This window comes from Vulpes lagopus, chromosome 1, assembly GCF_018345385.1.
Source record: "Vulpes lagopus strain Blue_001 chromosome 1, ASM1834538v1, whole genome shotgun sequence".
NCBI classification, from domain to species: domain Eukaryota; kingdom Metazoa; phylum Chordata; class Mammalia; order Carnivora; family Canidae; genus Vulpes; species Vulpes lagopus.
The window spans coordinates 99,041,550-99,063,182 of NC_054824.1; the positions used below are offsets into that span (position 1 = coordinate 99,041,550).

Genomic DNA, 21,633 nt, shown 5'->3' on the forward strand with positions numbered 1-21,633 from the left:
AAAGAAAAAAAAAGAAAGAAAAAGAAGAAAGAAAAAGAAGAAAGAAAAAGAAAGAAAGAAAAAGAAAAAGAAGAAAGAAAGAAAAAGAAAAAGAAAAAGAAAAAGAAAAAGAAAAAGAAGAGAAAAAGAAAAAGAAAAAGAAAAAGAAAGAGAAAAAGAAAGAGAAAAAGAAAGAGAAAAAGAAAGAAAAAGAAAGAGAAAAAGAAAAAGAAAAAGAAAAAGAAAAAAGAAAGAAAAAGGAAAAAGTATGGTTCTAGGTTTCTTGAAAACTTGGTAAAACCCAAGTGATGGGGGAGAATTAAGGTTTGGATTGTCAATAAAAGTCTAAGACATTGAGGCGTTTGGGATGTTAGATGCATCTGTGAAGTGGCTAACTGAAGAATCAAAGAGAAGTTAGCCAGCCCAGAGCCTGGCCCTTGTATTTGTTCAACAAATGTAGTTTTCCTTCCTTTCCCTTGTAGAGTTAATTGAGAAAAGTCAAGGAAGTGGGTGCCCAGCTGGGTGCTGAAAGACAACTTGTCGTACACGTAGGCCGAGATCATATTAAATGCTGACCAAAGGCCATGAGCAAAGCTTCATGATGACAAGATACAGGCCTACCGGTGCTCAGAGGAACTGATGTGGACTTGGCTTGTCTCATCCCTTTGATTGATGTGACCTTAGCAAAGTTCTTCCCCGCCCCACATGCGGTTATTACCCGAACACAAATATAGGATACATATTAAAGACTCCAAAGAACACAATGGGATTATTTATAGATCCTGCGACTCCCTTGAAAATACACTGTAAGTAACCCTTTTTTTTGTTATATATGTTGATGGTCACAGGCATCAGGGGTATTTGGTAACTCAGTTCTGGAATCCACCTGTTTGTACCTGAAATAGTTTTAGGAGTTACTTATGACTGTCCTGGAAGGTATCTTACCATGAGCCAATGTAGTCACAAAACAATCTGTTTAAGTGCTCAAATAGTCAAGGCTCCACCTAGAATAACATCATTTATGCAAACACCCAACATGGATGCCACTTACGAGTACCAGCAATTCTTAAAAAACCTTCCTTTACAAGGAAGATAAAACAGTATATGAAGGTCTAGAGAAACAACTCCATATTTACAATTCGATCTGCTCATCTGTCCTCCAGAAGGAACTCTTTGGGAAATCTGCACATTATTTTGCAAAGCACAGAAGTAGAAGTAACCGAGATTTTGTGGTTTTTCATTCACAAATATGTGTTTTAGCTGAAAAGTCAGAAGTGTGAGGCATTTTTTTTTTCCTTTAAAAAAATTACACCAACTCTTGAAGAGCCATTGCATACACCAGCTGAGTAAAATCTAGGAAGCTTAGCCACTCTCTTGTATTTCACGGGCAATACAAAGCACATCCAAGTTGCAAAGTAGACTTGGCCAGTCAGGATATCCTTGTGATAAACATGCATAGTTCCTCTGCTTGGTTGTAGGAAAAAAAAATTTCACTAATAAACAAATTCTCTAATTATAATTCCATAAATGGAATGACCATTTTGCTTTGAACAGAAGATATCAAAAGAAAACCAGAATTTAACCTAAAATGCCTGCTCTAAGGGGGAAAAAAAAAAAAGCAAGCCTTCAGAAGAGCTTCAATCATCAAAAGAAGTTTCAAGATCTTGACATTAAACCTGACAGACCCAGCTTCCTGCTGGATCAGCAGAAATCAAATCCTTATTTCTTCTTAAATTATAATAGACTGACATATGAATAATCTCCATACATCAAAGGGAGCTCAATCTTGGCAACGGCTTTCCCTCTTCTTTAATAAAAAGCATGTCTCATTTGTGTGGAGTTTTAAAGTTCACAAAATGCTTTTAAGTCCCTCACTTCATTTAAGGCTCAAACCGGGCTTGATAAATGGCAGGTTGCTACCATCTTCCTGATGAAGGAGGAGGAAACTCAAAGTCTCTGAGGTTGAGCTGCCCTGGGTCACACAGTTTGGGAGACAGAAATAGACTTAAGGTCTGACCATTTCTTCCTCACAGTTCTATTCCTGGTGTCATCCTGTTTCTCAAGACAAAAGGCATGAGGGGAACCCAAAAGAGAGTTCTAGCCTATAACTTCCTGACAGTGCTCCCATGTGGTGGCTGGAGTTTCCAGAGGGTGAATTCAGATATCCGCGGAAGGGAAATGGCTCTAAGGCAGCGTGCCCCGCAAGGGATGTGGCAGTCCAAGGGTCAGCACCAGGTGGGAGCTTGCTAACGAGAACATTCCTGAGCCCTAACCTGATCCGAATCTCTGGAGCTCAGGAATGTACATGGAAACAAGTGCCCTCCAATAGAATTCTTGTGCATACCAGAGTTTGAAAACCACTGCCCTGCTCTACTCCAGGGAATGATGGAGGGGGGGGGGGGGGGGAATCATGGGTTTCCTGAAATCCAGGGACCATGACACAGAGGTTACAGGAGTTATCCTAACAAGGCTAGGAGCTCCCTAGGGGGAGTGTGGAGCATTTCTAATACCCGGCACACAGGAGAGGTTAAGCAGATAGCCGTTGAATGTAGTTACACATCCACTAACTAGATGCCTTTGGGGTGGGGGTGGGGGCAGAAATGTCTAGCACATGGCAAATGCCCAGTGGATAATGGCTGATTAGAATCATTGAGACAGGGGCGTTCAGAACATGCTCATTACGTGCCAAGGCAGATGATAAAGGCTTCTGGTGCTCTAGCTCATGTAACCCTCACAATCGCCCCATGGAGTGGTAAACATACAACCCCACGCTGTGGACCAGTAACTTTCCTGAGCTGCTAATGAACAGAACCAGCCCGCCAACCCTCATGGATCAGACCAGAGCCCACGCCTTATACCGCCTCTCTCCTGAGGGCAGCTTCCATAAACGGGTACAGGCCCATCTTTTTGATACCAGACTAAACACTAAAAAACATTTCTCTAATTCATCTTTCCTACCAGCTCCTTAAACAGCATAGATCCTAGGGATTAAGGGAATCAAGAGGTAGGTCGGAGTCACAAACTGGGATGAAGCAAAACCCTATTACTTGTTCCTCCCAACTCATTCTGCTGGATTTCAGGAAATCCATCTTTTTTCCCCCTCCATGGTTCTGTTGAGTGTCTTAGAGCAGCATTTCTCAAACATGAGCACGCAGGAGAAGCAAATAGGAGGGTGCTTGTTTCAACACACATTCCTGAGCCTCAGGGCAAGCTTGATGGCATTACTTAAAAGGACAAACCAAACCTATGAAATGACCCTTGAGAATGGTCAGATCTTTATTTTTGGACTCTCCTAATACCTTCTCAAACCAAAGGGAGTTCATTTTGCCAAGAACCAGCTAGAACAAAGCATGTTCAACAGCAGTTCTGAATTATTCTATTCACCAAGCACAAAAACCCTGTGGGTATCTCGACATCATACAACATGAAGGAGTGAACTCTCTTCATGTTTCCTCTTCCAGATGCTGGGGACACAGACCCGGCCTACCTGGCCTCTCTGTGACATTTCCTCTACACCCAATGCCCCTCTTGTCCATAGACTCAGGCCCACCCAGGCTCTGGGATGGATCCTGGCCCAAGGAAAGGGAGCCTGAGGAGCCCTGGAGCTCAACTGTTTGGTCAGGTTCTGGTTGATTGCACGCTGACCTTGGCCAGCTCTTTCACCAGCCCTGAATCCTGTTGCTGGCTCACTGGATAGGACACCCTTGTTTTCCAAAGTCTGCATTCTTTGCTCTCCCAGCCACCCCAGCAGCTCTGCAGTCAAACTTACAATTTAGTAGCTCAGAAATCACGTCTCATCCAACCTGTTCCCCAGGCTCTGTGCCGCTCCAGTGACTGACAGTGACAGCCCTTCCACCGCTTGGTCTCATCTCACACTTCACACACTGCTGCTCAACGGCCTGACCCAACAACCCGCATCCTTGTGCACATTAGAAAAGAACATCCCCTCTGGCTCTCCCCAGCCATGTGGGCCCGGATCATAGGCGGTGTTCCCTGTTCCAGGCTCACCCCCACTGCCTTACCAGGTAGCCCCGCTGACAGCCTACATTCCATCAGCCCTCAGAGAGTCCCTTCTCCATTCAGGCCTCCACCAGTCCTCAGCTCACAAGGACACACACAAGACTGTGTGAACTTGGCCAACAGATCATACATCCTGTCTGCCTTCCTTTTTGTATTATTGCTCTGTTTAGGACTCTTCTCTGTGATCACGTGCCCATGGGAGCATCAGCTCTGGTTCTGGCTATTAATGTCCAGATTTTTTGGTTCAACTCCATAGGGTCCCTAAGCCTCCTAGGCCTAGCCATCTCCATATAGCCCAAGCTTCAACAGAGACACACAGGACCCCCAGTGGCCTACGTAAAGGGCTCTGTGCTCTTTCACTCATTTGTCACCTCTTTTTAAACTATGGTCCTTATGACTAATTGGATGATCCAAAAATGTCTGGTAGCCTCCACCGTCTGGTGATGATCATGTAAATGACAACACAATATATGAAGAACTAACTGTCCAACAGTACCCTAGGCCCTTTCCACACACGATGAAAGCAAGTATATTATCATCCCTATGTTAGAGATGCTTACTCACCAGAGCAGTGGCAAGAATTCAAACTCAGATCTGAGTTTAACTGTACATACATTATGGAAAACTTTTAAATTGTACATATGGGAAACTATCACTTTTTTTTTTTTAACTATTACATCATGAACTCTACATTCACGTAGTACCTTTTTTTAAAGGTAAAACAAGGGAATGATACACATTAAGTTGCATGCATTTATTAAAATACACTTAGAAACATAATATGAAAACATGCTCACTTTATAATTTAAAAAGTTAAATCTTAAGGACTCAGTCTGATGAGATTTCTACTAGAAGAAAAATTCTCGCTAGGCCATAAAGAAAAAAGTAGCACATACAAAATTAATATGCCATATTATGTCTGAAATGTTGAGTTACTATTTGATACAAATTTAAGGGAAAAAAATCTGACATTACTGAGTAAATAGAAAATGTGATTTACGCACCATCCCTCCTCTCTCTGGTTTCAACAAATTGGACCAACAGTATACATTCTGTCTAGATTCAACAAATTGGACCAATTCTATACTTTCTTGATTTCTAAATACATAGTTTTTTCCTGTCTGCACAGCAAAAGAAGAACACGTATAATTAACTTTCTTTCTCTCTTCTTCTCCCAATTCTTTGGCTAATGCAAGAACAGGCAGCTAGTTCTACACACACACACACACACACACACACACACACACACACACTCTTTCAGTCTTTCAAGAAAGCCAGTGCTTTTGCCAGATTTCATCCCAAGCATATGTAGACAGATCTTTTTACTTAATTAAAGCTAAGCTTCCACTGCCAAAACAGAGGACCAAATCCTCTGCTGAAAATTGGGTGTGCTTACTGCAAAGAATATAAGAAAGATAGAAGTGACTTTTCAGCAGAATTTTGCTTTTTAATAGCACAGTGGGACACACTAAAAAAAAAAATCATTCAGCTAATAGCATACTATTCTGCATGCTAAAAATAAATGAACTGAAGTTCCTGTTTTTAGGATCTCTCCCTTCAGACTCAGCTACATCGAAATACACAAAAAAGCTTTTAAGCTTCTCATGTTCCTACTGTTTATTCATATTTTCTCCTAGAGACCCATTTCTTTTCCTGGAGTGGAAATTTTCTCTATTTTCTTATATTAAACCCCACTGATAAGATAACCTCCAAGGAATATTAGATGTTAACAGGCTAACAGGATGACTGTGGTTGATTTTTTTAAATTACCTTTATTGAGATATCATTTTTCTATAATAAGATTCACTTTCAAGCATACAATTTTATGAGTTTTGACAAACGTATACAGTCCTGTAACAACTCTCAAGATCATACCGAACATTTCCATGATCCCCACCCCCATGTTGCCATGTTCCTCTTTATGGCCAAATCCCTTTCCCACAATTCCTAGCCCAATCTATCACTATCCTTTTGGGGTTTTTTTTCTAAAAGTTCACCTAAATAGAAGCATATGGGAAGTATCTAACTTCTAGCTTATTTCAATTAACATAATGCTTTTTTAAAAAGTGTACAGGTTGTTGCCTGTCCCAGGAATTCACTCCTTTTCATAGTTGAGTGGCATTCCATTATGTGGCTATTCCACATTTACCAATTCGCCAGCTAATAGATATTTGGTTCTTTGTAGTTTCTCCTGTTATCATGGTTACTAAAGCCACATCGAACATTCAGGTACAAGTCTTTGGAAAAACATATGTTCTCGTGGGTCAGAGAGCAAATGTAGGTTTAACTTTATATAAAAAAAAAACTTTATACTGTACACTGGAGCCTATTCCTGAACAGATTTGCTTCAATTCCTCAGTTAAAGAAAAACAAAAAACAAAAACCTCCACCCATAACAATTCAAGTTATTGATGCCATTGAATAATACAAACCAGAAGGACAGATTCACCTGTTAATGCCAAACACTCACCATGGGTGTGACACCAGCGAGGAGAAACAGAGCGCACAGTCGGAGGAGGGGACGGTCACGGCCCTTCTGCACAAGTCTGACTATCTGTTGGGAGTCCTGAAGTGCAGTAGTTTAGACTCCCACTATCCAAAGTGGGGTCCATGGAGCAGTAGTGGCGTCACCTGGGAACTCGGTAGAAATGGGGAACCGCAGCTCCACACCCTAGAGCCACCGAGTCAAGTCGGCACTTCCACGGGCCCCCAGGTGATGTGTGTATTTGAGAGGCACCGACGGAGAAGGTCAGAGAAAGAGGCTACGTCCCACAGAGGCCCGGGGCTTCCTAAGGAAGGGTTTTTGAGGGGAACTGGAAGCTCATTCTAAGTCCTCGCTATCTCTTCTTTAAAGTCTTTTGGACTTGACCTTTAGGGTTTCCAGTCAACAGAATTTTCTCTGAAGGAACCAGTCAGAGTGTCTCTGAAATAAGCGGCTCTGAGAAGAATTTCCCTCACATTCTAGGGATTATTTGTGGTTGCCTCGTAAATCCCCTCAACACGTTCATTCCTGTACTGCTGTCGGCCCGATCCTTCCACTTGCTACCACTATCGCCCCGATACTCCCGGCATTTTGGGGAGGAAATAGAGAGCACCCCTCACCGTAACTACAGGACGCGCACCTCAACCTGCACGGCCTATACGGGTCCACGGAGCCACCCCCGGGCCTCAGCAACGGCATTTCCGATCATCGGTGTTCACAATTTGAACCCAGGAATTACACACCTTAGAGCTGGAGAGTTCAGGGCGCGCCCACGGAGGAAGGTTTGGTGTCACCATACGACAGAAGAGGCGGCCAGGACCTAGACAGAGTTGCCAACTTGCCACAGGGGACCTCACTCACAAGCAGCAGAGTCGGGGGCGCAACAGGACGCTTGTACGGGGCCTTCCCTCCAGCACAATTCCGGTCTCATGGTGGGCGCACGGGGACAATCCACCAGTCTCTGTCTTGACGTGGTCCTCTCCAACCTCCACAGTTTCCAATTCCCCAACCACCTCCTTTGGGCGGCACGTCACAGGCCTGGGTCTCCCTCCCCTACAGTCCCTGCCCACACCTCCAGCTCACTTCCTCCCGAGCACACGTGAATGTGGGTGCGCGCAAGCTCTTCTCTTCAATCAACGCTGCCTCCTAAACCCACGTGCCCACTTCTTCTCAGCTTCTAGCAATGATCTCTAATCTCTCTTCTCTTTAAAGCAACCCCGTGCTGCACCTGGTGTGAGAATCCTCCAAGCCCAGCTCTCATTTTGTCACCCACCCCACAGGAAAACCTTCAGTGGCTTCCCACCGTCTGCCCTACCAACGTAAAATCATTTGGCCTGGCATTTAAGACTCCTATAATTGGTCCTTGCATCTTCTCATCTCCCCCTCCATGGAATCTATTCTTTGCAAGGAGCAGCGTGATCAGGTGTTAAGGCTGCCTGCACGGCATTCCCCCCTGTGGGTTCGAGTCTCAGCTCGCCATCTCTGACCAGTTATAGAACCCTGGGAAGTTGCTTAACCTCTTTATAACTCGGTGTCCTCAGCTGTCAGGTGGGACTAACACCACCCGATAGAGCTATTGTAAGTGGTAAATATAAAGCAGTTACGTAAAAGTCTGGCACATGGTAACGTCTCTCCTAATCTTGTTCTCATTCTTCTCTTAAAACCAATGAAATAGTAGCTCCGGGGCTGTCGGGACACCTGCACCCCGATGTTTCTATCAGCAATGGCCACAATAGCCAAACTGTGGAAGGAGCCTCGGTGTCCATCGAAAGATGAATGGATAAAGAAGATGTGGTTTATGTATACAATGGAATATTACTCAGCAATTAGAAACGACAAATACCCACCATTTGCTTCAACGTGGATGGAACTGGAGGGTATTATGCTGAGTGAAATAAGTCAATCGGAGAGGGACAAACAGTGTATGTTCTCATTCATTTGGGGAATATGAATAATGGTGAAAGGGAATATAAAGGAAGGGAGAAGAAATGTTGGGAAATATCAGGAAGGGAGACAGAACATAAAGACTCCTAACTCGGGGAAACGAACTAGGGGTGGTGGAAGGGGAGGAGGGCGGGTGTTGGAGGGGAATGGGTGACGGGCACTGAGGTGGACACTTGACGGGATGAGCACTGGGTGTTTTTCTGTATGTTGGTAAATTGAACACCAATAAAAATTAATTAAAAAAAAAACAATGAAATATTAACTGCCCATGTACCAAGCCCTTACTGAAAAGCGAACTTTGTAACATCCTGGCAAGGACCCTAAAGAACCAACGACGTTAGGCTAATAATAGCCTTAAAACATCAAGCATCCACCACCACGCTAGCTATTTCCCCACATCCATTTCAACATCTCAAAGTATCTGTGATAGGAAGACTTACTCATCTGCTTCTGAATAAAAAATGAAAGGCATCCCAGTCGTAGTAGTAATCCATCATCAGCAAAACTCACGCTAGAATTAGACCCCATTCCCAGCTGTAGAAGCTACACCTTTTTATGCTTTTCATAATAAAACTGCTCTGGAGTTTAAGAAACCAACAACCCAGACGTGTAACCAGTATGCCAAATTTATGTCTTGATGCAAGAAATAAAATCAAGAACTCTGCAAAGAACTGGAGTGACAGTTGCATCTTACACCGCGATACTGTTGAGGATTCAAAGACTGCGTTCTAGACTCAGAAAGCAATGCCAAGGTCAATCGGCGATGCCTAAGAAGGGAAGGATGAAGAGCTAAGGGTCGGTAGCCCTAGAGAATGGAAGCAGAGAATGAAACGCTGCAACAGATGGCAATAGAAACAGTTTAAATGTTCTGAACACTTACATAATAGAGCTGTTCTACATATTTTACATATGTGATTCTTTTAAATCCTCAAAACCACCCTTTAAGAGAGAGACTACTGTCATCTCTATCACCGAGATGGTGACACTAAAGCACAGAGAAATTATAACGCACACAAGAATCCCCAGGTAGTAAGGGGCAGGCACACACCAGAACCCATGCCCTTCACCACCAGGCTGCAACGACTCGGAATATTTCCATCCGATGCCAGAAGATGTAGACTGGCAGGCAAGACAGTTCTGCAAGTCACCAAGATGACTACACCTCGGGTTCCACTAAATGAAGATACATCTGGCCGTAAGAAACCTGAAGAGCCGGCCCTATGTCCAGCCGAAGTTTGGGGTGTTCAAGAGGTTTGCAGGCTCAGCAGCTCACGATGCTAGGAAGGGCTTTGAAACCACTCATGAATAATATTGGTGCAAGGGGTGAAGAGATTCCCAACGACCAAATCCCAAAACCACTGTGAATGTCCCAATTTGCCAGTACCACTCAAGCATTACGGGTGTCCTTCACAAAAACAATTTTCAAACGAAACAGTAACATAACCCGTTTCCTTGTAGAATAACTATGTCCTGATGAACCTTAACAAATCTGAAAGACTGTACAGAGGCACGGGTAAAACATGGAGCTGATTCCTGATGGATACCTTTGAGCTCCAGAGCTTCCAGAGCTTTCTCAGAATAAATTTATGAAGTGAGGTTTTAAATGTGTACATGGGTTCCAGGAATGGTAAGGAGGCTATCCCTAAACATTATACTAAGGTACTTCAAAAAAACTATTATTAACTGCAGCACTTAAGGACAGCGAGGAATTAGAGTTCACTCTATGGAGAACGCAAGGCCCAGAGAGGGCAAGCATCTAGCCCAAGGTTACACAGCTTGTTAACAGCAGTTTCTACAATAGCTGTGATGTGTGTAATGTTCTAGTTTTCATTTCACCGTTTTTTACTCTTTCACTTCCAAATTGGTCTATAATAGTCCCAAAGAAGATCTATTCACATTGAGAATAAAAATAATGTTTAAGGGGCATTCAGCTGGCTCAGTCAGAAGAGCATGCAACTCTTGATCTTGGGGGCAGGAGTTCTAGCCCCACACTGGGTATAGTGATTACTTAAATAAACTTTACTAATAATAACATTAATAACTTCTGTAGCTCAACTTTGGGATATGCTGATGACTCACTGGTTACATGAATAGTCTCAGGGACCCTCTGGCCATATGTTGAACTAGTAAGAGATCAATTTATAGGCATTTTAAAGTTATTTGCTAGGGGTGCCTGGGTGGTTCAGTCGGTTAGGAATTTGCCTTCGGATCAGGTGACTATCCCAGGGTCCTGGGATAGAGACCCACGTCGGGCTTCCTGCTCGAGCAGGGAGCCTGCTTCTCCCTCTCCCTCTGCCTGCTGCTCCCCCTGCTAGTGCTTTCTCTCTCTCTCTCTCTCTCTCTCTCTCTCTCTCTCTAATAAATAAAATATATTTTTTAAAAAGGCACCTGTTAGAGTTGGCAACGTTGCATGAGATCATTTCAAGGGTTCAAGCTCACATCTAAGAAGTCTGAGACAGTGGTAGTGTTGCCTTTGCTTACCTGCACTTTTAGAAATCTGTTTCCCAAAGGCGCTCTGCTCCTGAAGGTGAAGGATGTGATGTGGTGAGGGTCCCAGAGGCCCAGGAGCCTGGCTGCTAAAATGTTGGAGTCTCTCCACAGGAAATAACCCAAGATAAAGGGTTGTGCTGCTTCTTCACTTGCAAGTGCTGAAAGAAAACACAAAGATAACATGCTTATTAAGAAGGGATCTAAGTGCCCAAGAAAAACTTTTAAGCCATTAAAACATTTTTAATGACTACATCACTTTAGTAAACTCACTTCTGACCCCTCCCAAAATACTCGATAGGATAATGAAATTACCAAAAACAAGACAAAAAAAAATTCCAAGAACAAAACCAGCAGCATATATTACATTACTATCATTCATGACTGGTTAGCCATGGGATCCAGCTCAGTCTCCTTGAGGAAAAAAACAAACAAACCCATATCCAGCTCAATTAATTCAAAACAACCTGGTAATGAAAGAACCATCTGTCTTATTTTTCAGCTTCTCTCCACACATACACACAGCTTTATTGTTAAATGCAGAGGTGAGAGAGGAAGCTGTCGCTCTGAAAACCCTCCGAGGAGGAAGGGAAGGGAGGCAGGAAAATGAGGAGGAGGTCAAGGATGAAGATATCTAGGAGACAGTGAGGGGAAAGGAAGCATGGAGAAATCAGAAGAACAACCAGTAAGAATGTGCTGTGGGCTACTTTCTCAAAAACACTTTGAAAAAAGTCTCAAATTGCTCTTGTTATGGCTTTCCTTACACAAGACGAACCCTGGTACAAAAACAACAAAAATGGCACGCTCTGCACTTGTGTTAGTAGAAAATGTTATTCTAAAAAAAATTCGTAGGAAACAAATATAAGAAAACAAAAACCAACAAAAATATGGCAAATACTCTATTTTAGAAGCCACTATGAACTTGAAAGTCCTGCAATCAGGGGATAATTGGGCTTAACTATTATGAAGATCAAACGACATGAAAAAATCTTTAGAATCTACCAAGAAGGAATTTTTTTTAAGATTTTAATTATTTATTTGAGAGAGAAGGTGTATGTGCATGCACACGAGGAGGGGGAGGGGGAGAGGCAGAGGGAGGAGCAGACTCCGTGCTGAGTGGGGAGCCCGATGCGGGGCTTGATCTTGGACCCGGGGATCATGACCTGAGCTAAAGGCAGATGCCTAACAGACTGAGCCACCCAGGAGCCCCAAGAAGGAAAAATTTTAAAAGCTGAGAACACAAAAATTAGTTCTATGAATAAGACGGATGTGTGTCTGTGACAAATTCCCGAAAGACCCTAAAGAAAAAATGAAATCTGATGTGCTGAGTTGTAGATTACAGGGATTTTTTTTCTTTGAAATTGAAAACTTATTATAGAGACACAAAAATGCTTATTTTCACATTTGAAATGCCAAGTCGTTGATGCATTTAGAAATGAGAAGAAAGGCCAAGTGGTGCTCTTTAGGAGTTATTATAATGGAAGACTCTACCGTGCTGCAGAATTTTGAGCCTAAGGAAATTATGGATAATTATACACCTGTGCTTCAGAATCAGTCTCCCCAAACACAGAGATAAGTGCAGCTCCTGGTTTCCGTCATCTTCTGCCCACTAGTACTTATCACCAGCTGACGTAAAGGAGAAATCACAAATTTGAAGTTAGAAGGGTCCTTTAAAATGATCTAGTCTGAATATTTGGTAAAGAAACCCCAAACAATAACATGCCAGGACTGGCTCGGGGGATGGGGACTTGGTTACCCCTGGAGACGCTTAAATCAAGGGAGGAAACAACGTTGCCCATTCTCATGTTTGAATGACCCCCATGAAGAAGAGGCATCAGCCAGGTTCTGGAGGCTTGAGGAGGGAGGAAGAGGGGCAGGAGGAGGGGACGCTAGGCCAAAGCCGGGAAATGCGATATTCAAGGAGTTAGGTTTGAGCTCAGTAGGAGAGAACTTGCTAATATTTGGGTTGCCTAAAGATAATACAGGAAAGATAACACAGGTGGCATGGTTGGATAATGAGTCACTTGTTACTAAAGATACCCTGTTCTAAAAACCACTTGGGAGCCATTTGGAGCTTAACAAACTTAAACGTCCATTGGCATCACTTGAGCATCTTGTTAAACTAGATTCTGATGGTGGCGGGGTGGGGGGGGGGGGCGTGAGAATCTGCATTTCTAACAAGCAGCCAGGTGATGCCAAGGCTTCAAGTCAAGAGTGTTAAGGATGTAACTCGATTGGGATGTGATTTAAACCAGTGCTCCCGCCAAGTGCAGTCTTCTAACCACATGACTTCAAAAGCACTCTCCAACCCTGATTTGGGGGCAGGTGACTAATAAATAGGTTAAGGGGTAATTAGCAGGGTTTTGTGGGTCCACACATTCAAAATTCACAAAAGTTTGTATCTTGGTGTCTTGCAGGACCGGCCCCCATCATAATTTTGCATGATGATGCTCATACTTCAAGGCCAAAAACTTAAAGCCAAATAACTACATTGTAAAAATGAACTCAGTATTCAAAAATGCAGTTACTTGCTATTTTTTTTTTTTAAGATTTCATTTATTTATTCGCAAGAGACACAGAGAGAGGGAGTCAGAGGGAGAAGCAGGCTCCATGCAGGGAGCCCAACGTAGGACTCGATTCCGGGTCTCCAGGATCAGGCCCCGGGCCGAAGGTGGCGCTAAACCACTGAGCCACCCGGGCTGCCCTACTTCTGATTTCAGTACAGCACAGTTAACAGAGAAGTAGGATGAAAGGAATATGACTATACATTTTCCCCAGTGATCTGTGGTACAAAATCACGTGTCTCCAAAGAAAGGCCAGGAGGGGGTAAGCCTCCCAAGGCTACAATTTGTGGCCTTCTTCAATGGAGGGCTTTGCCTTATTTACCTAGCCCTGAAATCTCACCTCCCTACCAGGCATCCCAGTCCTAAAAAATTGCTTCACTGTTTTGAAACTCCCCGCTTCTGGCTCTACTCCCTTATCTAATAAATCTGGACTTTAATTAGTTCAAAATCCTATGTAAGGTCTTTCCTGGAAAAATACACTAATATCCAAACACAGACCGTCCTTAAGTTTGGAAGCGTTCTCGTGTGTCTTTCCCAGAGTAAATACCCCAACCACTAAGACGGAATCAGTTTCCTGCCTTTCTTCTGACTGTGACAGTCCCCCTTCCTAAGGGATTGCTGTTTCAGTTTGCTTCAAAGTTATAAGTAGCATTCTATCCGATTTATAAAAGCCCTTTTTTTTTCAAACTGCTTATTTACTTGTCAGTTAATTCTGAAGGAATTAACTAGCTTAATTCTGCGTCTTGGGAAGTAGCACCTGTTAGTTCCTCTTTTGCTATTTTTAAAAGAAAAAAGTGAGTGAGCCTATGAGAAATCAGATGAACATACATAAAATCTTAAGATTAAAGTGTTGGAAATTTTTCTGCTTTTATTTTAAAGATTGTATTTATTTACTCATGAGAGACACACAGAGAGAGAGAGGCAGAGACACAGGCAGAGGGAGAAGCAGGCTCCCTGCAGGAGCCCAATGCGGGACTCAATCCCAGGACCCTGGGGTCACGCCTTGAGCCGCCCAGGAGCCCCATTATTCTGCTTTCCACAGCACATGGAAATAGGTGATGATAACTTATATTACTGTCCATCAAATGATTCTCTGAAGCCAGATTCCAAAGATGACGCAAAAATCTTTATAAAGTACCCTTACCCTGGGGTACTTTGTAATATTATTACAAACCAATCCATGTGATAAGCATTTTTTATGAAATCATATAATCCTAGATTTATTTTCTCATGCTAGTAGGTTAATCCTTTTGGCAAAGTGAATTGAATTTATTTCCTGATAAAATTATTGCTGGATGTCTCCACCTTCTGCAATAACTGTTGATTGAATCAGTAAGTAATTTCTCGACGCCTACGCTACACCAGATGTTCTAGGCACTGGAGATAAAGTAATGAAGGGAAAACAAAACAAACCACCAGTTTGCCATCCAGGAGAGGGGCAGATATTAGCAAGCAGTCCCCAGGGCACCGTTCGGTGACAACCGCAGTCTGGCCAGGACCGGGCCCAGGTGGGGAGGACAGGGAGCTCCTCGGAAGAATCTGGGGGGGGGGGGGGGGGGGTTTCTCAGAGAACTCCACTGAAGGGTTAGCCAGATGAAAGGGGTAAGAATGATAAACCACTGCAGGCCAGGAAAGAGCACTTGCAAAGATTCTGAGGTGGGGACAAAAGCTTTACATCGAGGCCTTGAGGCCTCCGACACGAGTAACGCGGGCACAGTGACCGCTAATCGCTGCCACACGCCGTCTATACACACTGCTCTGTCTTCTGCTGACTTGACATTGCTTAGCCATCATTTCTAGCAAAATATGATAACTTCAGGATTTTATCAATATTTATAGCTGGGCGACCCTCGTTCCACAGCTAGGGACACGGAAGGCAACTCGTCCAGGGCCTCAGAGCTCCAAGGGGGCGAGCCGGGTCAGCGCCAGGCCGGCGGCTGCGAGGACTCCCAGGGGCCGGTGACCGGAGCTGCCCCCTTCAGGATTCACTCTGTCCCTGGGGGGACATCGTGACGCAGAAACGGATTAGGGCCGCGGCAGTGTCGCTCCCAGAGTCTGCACCTTCCTGGTGGGAACCGGTTTCGTTAGGAAGTAGTACATGGGAGTGTATCACAGGATGCGCATTGAAATCCAAAGGTTAATATTAAAAGCCCGTGAACCCATTCACTGGGGTAACTATCTTCTCGGGGTTCTGTTTTGAATTTTTGTAATGCACGTTTATCTTCCCCTCCCTGTCCCTGTTCCTCTTCTCCCAGGAACCACTAGGATCATGACTTTGACAGGGAGCCAGTCCCCTTTTGATTCGCAGGCCCACGTACGCAGGTGCGCACACATTCATAAATATTATATGGTGTGTGCTATTGTTTTAAGTGATGCTGCACATTTACATAACAAATACGTAATATTCTGAAATTTGTGTTGTTCACCCTACCTGTTAGGTTTTGAACTCCCCCTATACTGACGTGCTGCAGAAAGGTCTGGCTCCTTCTTTTCAAGTTCCGTAGAATATTCTACTGACCAAATATATCACAAAGTTACCCATTTCCTACTGGCAGACATTTAGGTTGCTTCCAGAGGACTGATTATCTAAAATCCCATTTTGGAGACAAATTTCCTTTTTTTTCAATCTAGATAAAACAGCGAGACACTGAATCTCACAAATTGCTGGAAATACTTTAAAATAGAAATTTCCCTTATGAATAGGTTTTTTTTTTCTCTGAAGAAAGAAACCTCTGATAATTCAAGTCATAGAGAAATACCTAGATAATTAAAATACCGTGACTCTGAAGAGGGGAAGTTAATAGTATTTTAAATGAGAAAGTAAATTTCTAGTTAAGTTGAATCTATTCTAATCCTGTTAAAAACAAAACATACTGCAGAAAACAGTCTGTATCTTATAACACTTTCTCTTTCTGGGCACACCACACTCGGCAAGAAAAATCAGAGCATTTGAGCAAGTAGATAAAACAAAACAAACGTTTCTCTGGAATTCTTTGTTCTGTGCTCTGGCCAGAAAATAATCCAAGGCACAACTACACAGAAAGATAACCACATTTTTCTTTAGAATCAAGGGATTGGCAAATGCCTATTAAATGCCAAAATCAATGTTTGATAAAGTGGGCAGTTAAAAAAATAAAATGATCTCGCAGTTGTTAGACCTATGAACAGTGGAACTAAAAATAGTCATCTATTTATATTAATGGGACTTTTTAGCTCAAGGTCACTGTAACAAGTATTATCATAAAATGTAAACTGCAGTCAACTCTACAAATCCACGAAGACCCAACTATGGGATTCCCGTAACTTTAACATTGTTTTCTATAAAGAAGGTTTCCAGGAAAGCCTCAAAAGGCAGATGTTTTCAAATATGGGTAACTGTTTATGAACGGCTGCATTCTTCACGCTATAAGATAATTTCGTGCAGAAAATGCAAAAGAGAATTCAAAGATGGGCATGCATTTGTCTTCAGAAGAAAAGGGAAGTCAAGTCTCCTAGCAGGTTTCTATGTGCCACTCAGGTAAACAGAAAAATAAATCTGGGTTTCTAATGAAAGTAGTGACTCCAACGCATTGGGGGTCCCAGTGGAATCAGACTATGTGACCCCATTTTCACACAACGAGCCAAATGTTTTAGCACATTCCACAGGCCAGCCAAGGAGATCTCACTTCTAGATCCCTGGGCTCCAGCCCAAGAAATCCTCCCAGGCTTAGGAACACCCTTCCAGGCTTCAGGAGGTAGCCCTGAACCCAACTGAAAATTTGTCCTACCCGCAGCAGTTCAATAAAATAACTGGCCAAGATGGAGCAGCTTCAATCATCCACTTGTCCGTCTGTCCATCCATCCAGCTAACCCAGATATTTATGACTCATATGCCCCAAGGCACAAGATCTCATGATGTAAGGATATCTGAGAAAAGAGAGCAAGTCCACGGTAAACACAAACACACCAAACGCAACCTTCTGTCTCGTTCTAACCCCTCAACTACAGACTCGAGGTGCACATTTTATTAGTTTTCACTGCCTAACGTGTCTATTGTACAGAATACAGGCTTAGCCCAAAACCTACCTTTTTTTTTTTTTTTTTGCATTCTCCCTCAAAGGGCAAAAAGGACATAGAAACATAAACAGCAGGAACTAGACGTTCAAAGCCACTCAGCACGAGAACAAGGCACCACTGACAGACCAGAAACCAAAAGTCGGGCCACTTAAACTTGTGAAACGTTGTCCCCAGGTCCGGGGGTGTTTAAAAATGTCCTGAAGACGTGCCCAGACTTGGTAGTGGCGGGTCACGACGTCTGGACGGAAGGGAAGGGACGGAGCCTGTGCTAAGAGCGTTCGGGTCAAAGGCCACGAGCGGCGAGGCCCTGGGTCCCAAAGCAAGGCCACAGGAGAAGAGGCCGGGAAGTGGCCTGAGGGCGCGGAGTCCCCCGGGGCCTTGCGACACTGCCGTCCTGGTGGCTCCCTGTCACCAGCTCAGCCCGGAGCACGAGGGGTAAGTCGGGAGGCCGACGAAAACCAATCCTCTGCCACAGAAAGTACCCGGGCACGTAACGTGCCGTGTGGATTTCCGGAGCACTTCCTAAAGCCCAATTGTTGGGCTGCTTTTTGAGCTGAGAGGCCTTTTTTGCTTTCTCACGTGAGACCTGGTCTGTGGGGTGCCTCAGTTCAGCGCAATGACCTTGATTCCCAGCATGCCACGTGGCTTGAAAACAGAGATGTCATCTAAAGGATAGAGCTTGGTTGGTGGTGGTGGTGGTGGTTGTTTTCCTGTCAAGGATGATTTGGACCAGAGGAGCTGAGGAAGCCGGGGTGGGGGGCAGAGGTCACCCCAGTCTGGCTGTGGCAGGAGGGGTGATGAGCCGGGCAGGCGCTGGTGGGCAGGCACAGGGGCTGGCGCGCCAGGCCGTGGGGGGCAGGTCAGGAAACCACACCGGCTCGCTCTGAAAGCACCAGGGAAGAGATAAAGAAAAAGCCCTACAGTGGTGATGAAGCCTCTGTCTTCCCCTGGGGCACGTCCCCAACGGGGAGCACCCCGGAGCAAGACGGAGCCACCGTGGGCCAGGCCGGGGACAGCCCCAGCACCAGGGGCCAGGGGTGCCCTGTGGGACGCAAAGAGGAGGCATCAGGGCACCTGTCCCGGGCTGCAAGGGCAAGGTACCACAAGTGGGGTGGGGGCTTAGGACAGCAGGGGCTGACTGTCTCATACTTCTGGGGGCCAAAGGTCCAAAACAGAGGGGTCGGCAAGGCCGGGCGCCCTCTGCAACCTGTAGCATCCTTGCTTCTTTCTGGCTTCCAGGGGGGCTGCTAACCCTCCTTGGCATCCCTCTGCTTACACGTGTGTCACTCCAACCCACCAGCTTCACATGGTGTCATCCCTGCCGTGTCCTTCTTCTAAGGACACATCCCACTCCAGCAGGACCTCACCTGAACGAGTGGCATCTGAAATGACCCTCCTTCCACGTGAGCTCACAACCTCAGGGACCGGCAGTGAGGCCTTCAGCGTGGCCTTTTCCGACGACACAATCCAACCTAGATGAGTCTTCCTGAAATGCCCCATCCTCGCCCCCAGCCAGAAGGACTCTGGTGCTCTAGAGCTATTTAGAAAACTGGAACGTTAATTCAAGTTGAAGAGAAAGAGAAAGAAAATTACCCGGTGGTAGTGAAAGTCAGAAGACTGGTTATGTGTCAGGAGGGGAGCCCAGGGTATGCTCTTGGAGGGCAGGCAATGCTCTAGCTCTTCATCTAGAAGCAGGTTCCACGGCTGGGGTCACTGGGAAGAAACGGTATGATCTTGTACTCCTCCGTATGTCTGATATATTTCCATGAACACTTCATTTTAAAAGAACATTGGAGAAGTTGGAGCTGTCCTAGGAACAGAGGTCTTAGCGACCTAAGGAGAGCCTCAGAGAGGGTGACTGGTCTGGGAGAAGCCACAACCCAAGGGTTTGAACGGCCAGTTTGCCCAAGACATTCAACTCCTAGAAGCAGGTGAGTAGCCAGAAAGGCTCAAATAATTTACTTATCATGTAAAAAAAAAAAAAAAAAAAAAAAAAAGGGCAGGCCAAAGAATACGTATACTTGACCTGGCGGATTGGCAACGTGCATAGGCAAATCCAAAGGAAATCATTAAAAAGTTGTTTGGTTAGTAGAGACCCATTACAAGTCGTAGGGATCCATTCTCCCGTCAACAGGGCTGGAAACATGCGAGGGCACTTCTTGCCCTGCCCTCTGTTTTTCTACCATCCCTGCAGACCTCTCCCACACATTCCATTTTCGGGCTAATTACAGGTCAAGTAAGTGAACAGTGTTTTTTCTTTCACATCTAATTCTTCTCTGGGAATTTTAAATTCTTGTGGCTTAGGGTGTTCTGGGTCCTGTTGCTTCATCTCCAAGCAAGAGAAATCAACACCAAAGGACAAAGTTAAAATACTGGACACTGCTCAGACTTAGTAGAAAACATATTTTTGTGGTAAAAACATAGCATATAATTATAGAAAATGGAGCTATGAACAGAGGCACTTGGCTTTGTATTGTGCAAAAATGTACTAACGAGAGGAGGTATGGAAAGCGTCAAGGCTGTGAATTTGTGGCCGTCCTCCTGACTGTCTCCCCAGACGTCTCAGTCCCATCGAAGACTGTCCCTACTCTCCCATCACTAACAGAATCCCATGCTTCAGACGTTTAACATTTCTATGTTTTAAATACCTGGGCTATTAAAAATGAGAGCTCTGGGGCACCTGGGTGGCTCAGTGGTGGAGCATTTGCCTTCAGCTCAGGGCATGACCTCAGGATCCGGGATCAAGTCAGGCTCCCCGCATGGAGCCTGCTTCTCCCTCTGCCTGTGTCTCTGCCTCTCTCTCTCTCTCTCTTATGAATAAATAAGTACAATCTTTTAAAAAAAAATGAGAGCTCTAACATCAATTATACATCACCATCACTAATGTTTCCATCATTTTCTCATGAAAGCAGCAAATGGAAGAGAAGTGATCCACGCCATATGTAAAATCCCAAGCCCAACGTCAGAGGCAACGTGAAGAATCTGCCTATTATAAATTGTCCATATAGACCTACATTCCCACGTTCATAACCTCTTAGGGAGCTATAAACACCATAGGCAGGAGGTCTCTGAGTCAGACTGAGCTGACGCCTACGTTCTCTCCTGTGGCAGCTTCTAAAATGCTTGACTTTGAATACCATGGCCTAAAAGCACCAGCCTTTGCACAATTCTTAGTCATTCTCGACACAGTTTCATGCTTCAGCACCTCTGACCATGCTGTTTGCGCTTTCTGGAATGTTCTCCTCACCTTCCCAACCTTCCCCTCCCCATCATAGCTCAGATTCACCTTTTGGCATTCTGCTCCTCAAGGAGGACTTCACTTTCTACCTTCACACTGCATTTGGAAGAGGATCGAGGAGAGTCTAAGGAAGAAAACGTGTGTAAAGTGTTCCAAGAATAAGGATAACATACTTTTTAAACCACAAAAAAAAAAAAAAAAAAAAAAAAACTCAGGCTAAAAGATGTTAAGATTTTTAAAGGGCATCTGAATAGAAACGTTTTTACTTCTTAACCCTAGTTGATCATGAAAAACTCCTAGTGCTATTTGACCAACAGATTTTCATCCCCAATTCCACCCAAAGCCCATATGCCTGCATGTGCGTGCACATGCACACACACACTCCATTCTCCCATGCACCCTTGGATCCCTACATAATAATCAGCACAGCACCCAGCACATCACAGGTGCCCAAAGATTGGTTCCCATTCGCTAAAGAATAAATACAACAACATGAATAATAAAGTTCCAAGTGAAGCCAGGCGCCAAAATGAAACAGACTTAAGGGAAAATGAGAGCTCAGTGAGGTCAACCAGGAAGCTTTTCTGGAGAAAGTTAATTTTCAATAATTTGAGGAAGAACGCTTATGATAACAGCTGTCATTTGAGAGTTATAACAATAATAACCACAAGTAATAGATGGTGACCTATTTAAAATGTTTTCTTTAATTGCAATAATGCGATGTGGCCATTATGTCGAGTTTATAGATATAAGAAACGTGATGCTCAGAGTTAGGCGACTTAGGCAGAGTCACACCATTAATAAGCCATGAAGCCAGAAAACGAATGCAGGTTATGATCATCTGGCTTGGGTGGGGAGCTGGA

The 21,633-nt window shown here is 44.3% G+C and overlaps 1 protein-coding gene across 8 annotated transcripts in view; it reads right to left on the reverse strand.

The window, feature by feature from the left end:
* Positions 1 to 21,633, reverse strand: part of ST3GAL6 (ST3 beta-galactoside alpha-2,3-sialyltransferase 6) — a 57,020-nt gene that overhangs the window by 26,249 nt on the left and 9,138 nt on the right. For 4 of the 8 annotated variants that reach the window (XM_041767494.1, XM_041767490.1, XM_041767536.1 and 1 more), the window contains exon 2: positions 10,907 to 11,073. The gene's annotated coding sequence lies outside the window, so the exon portion shown is untranslated. Of the gene's footprint in view, positions 1 to 7,224; positions 7,476 to 10,906; positions 11,074 to 12,450; positions 12,474 to 17,243; positions 17,383 to 18,899; positions 19,038 to 19,125; positions 19,246 to 21,633 lie in introns of those variants that run through there. The other 4 variants (XM_041767503.1, XM_041767498.1, XM_041767510.1 and 1 more) reach the window with 4 other exon arrangements.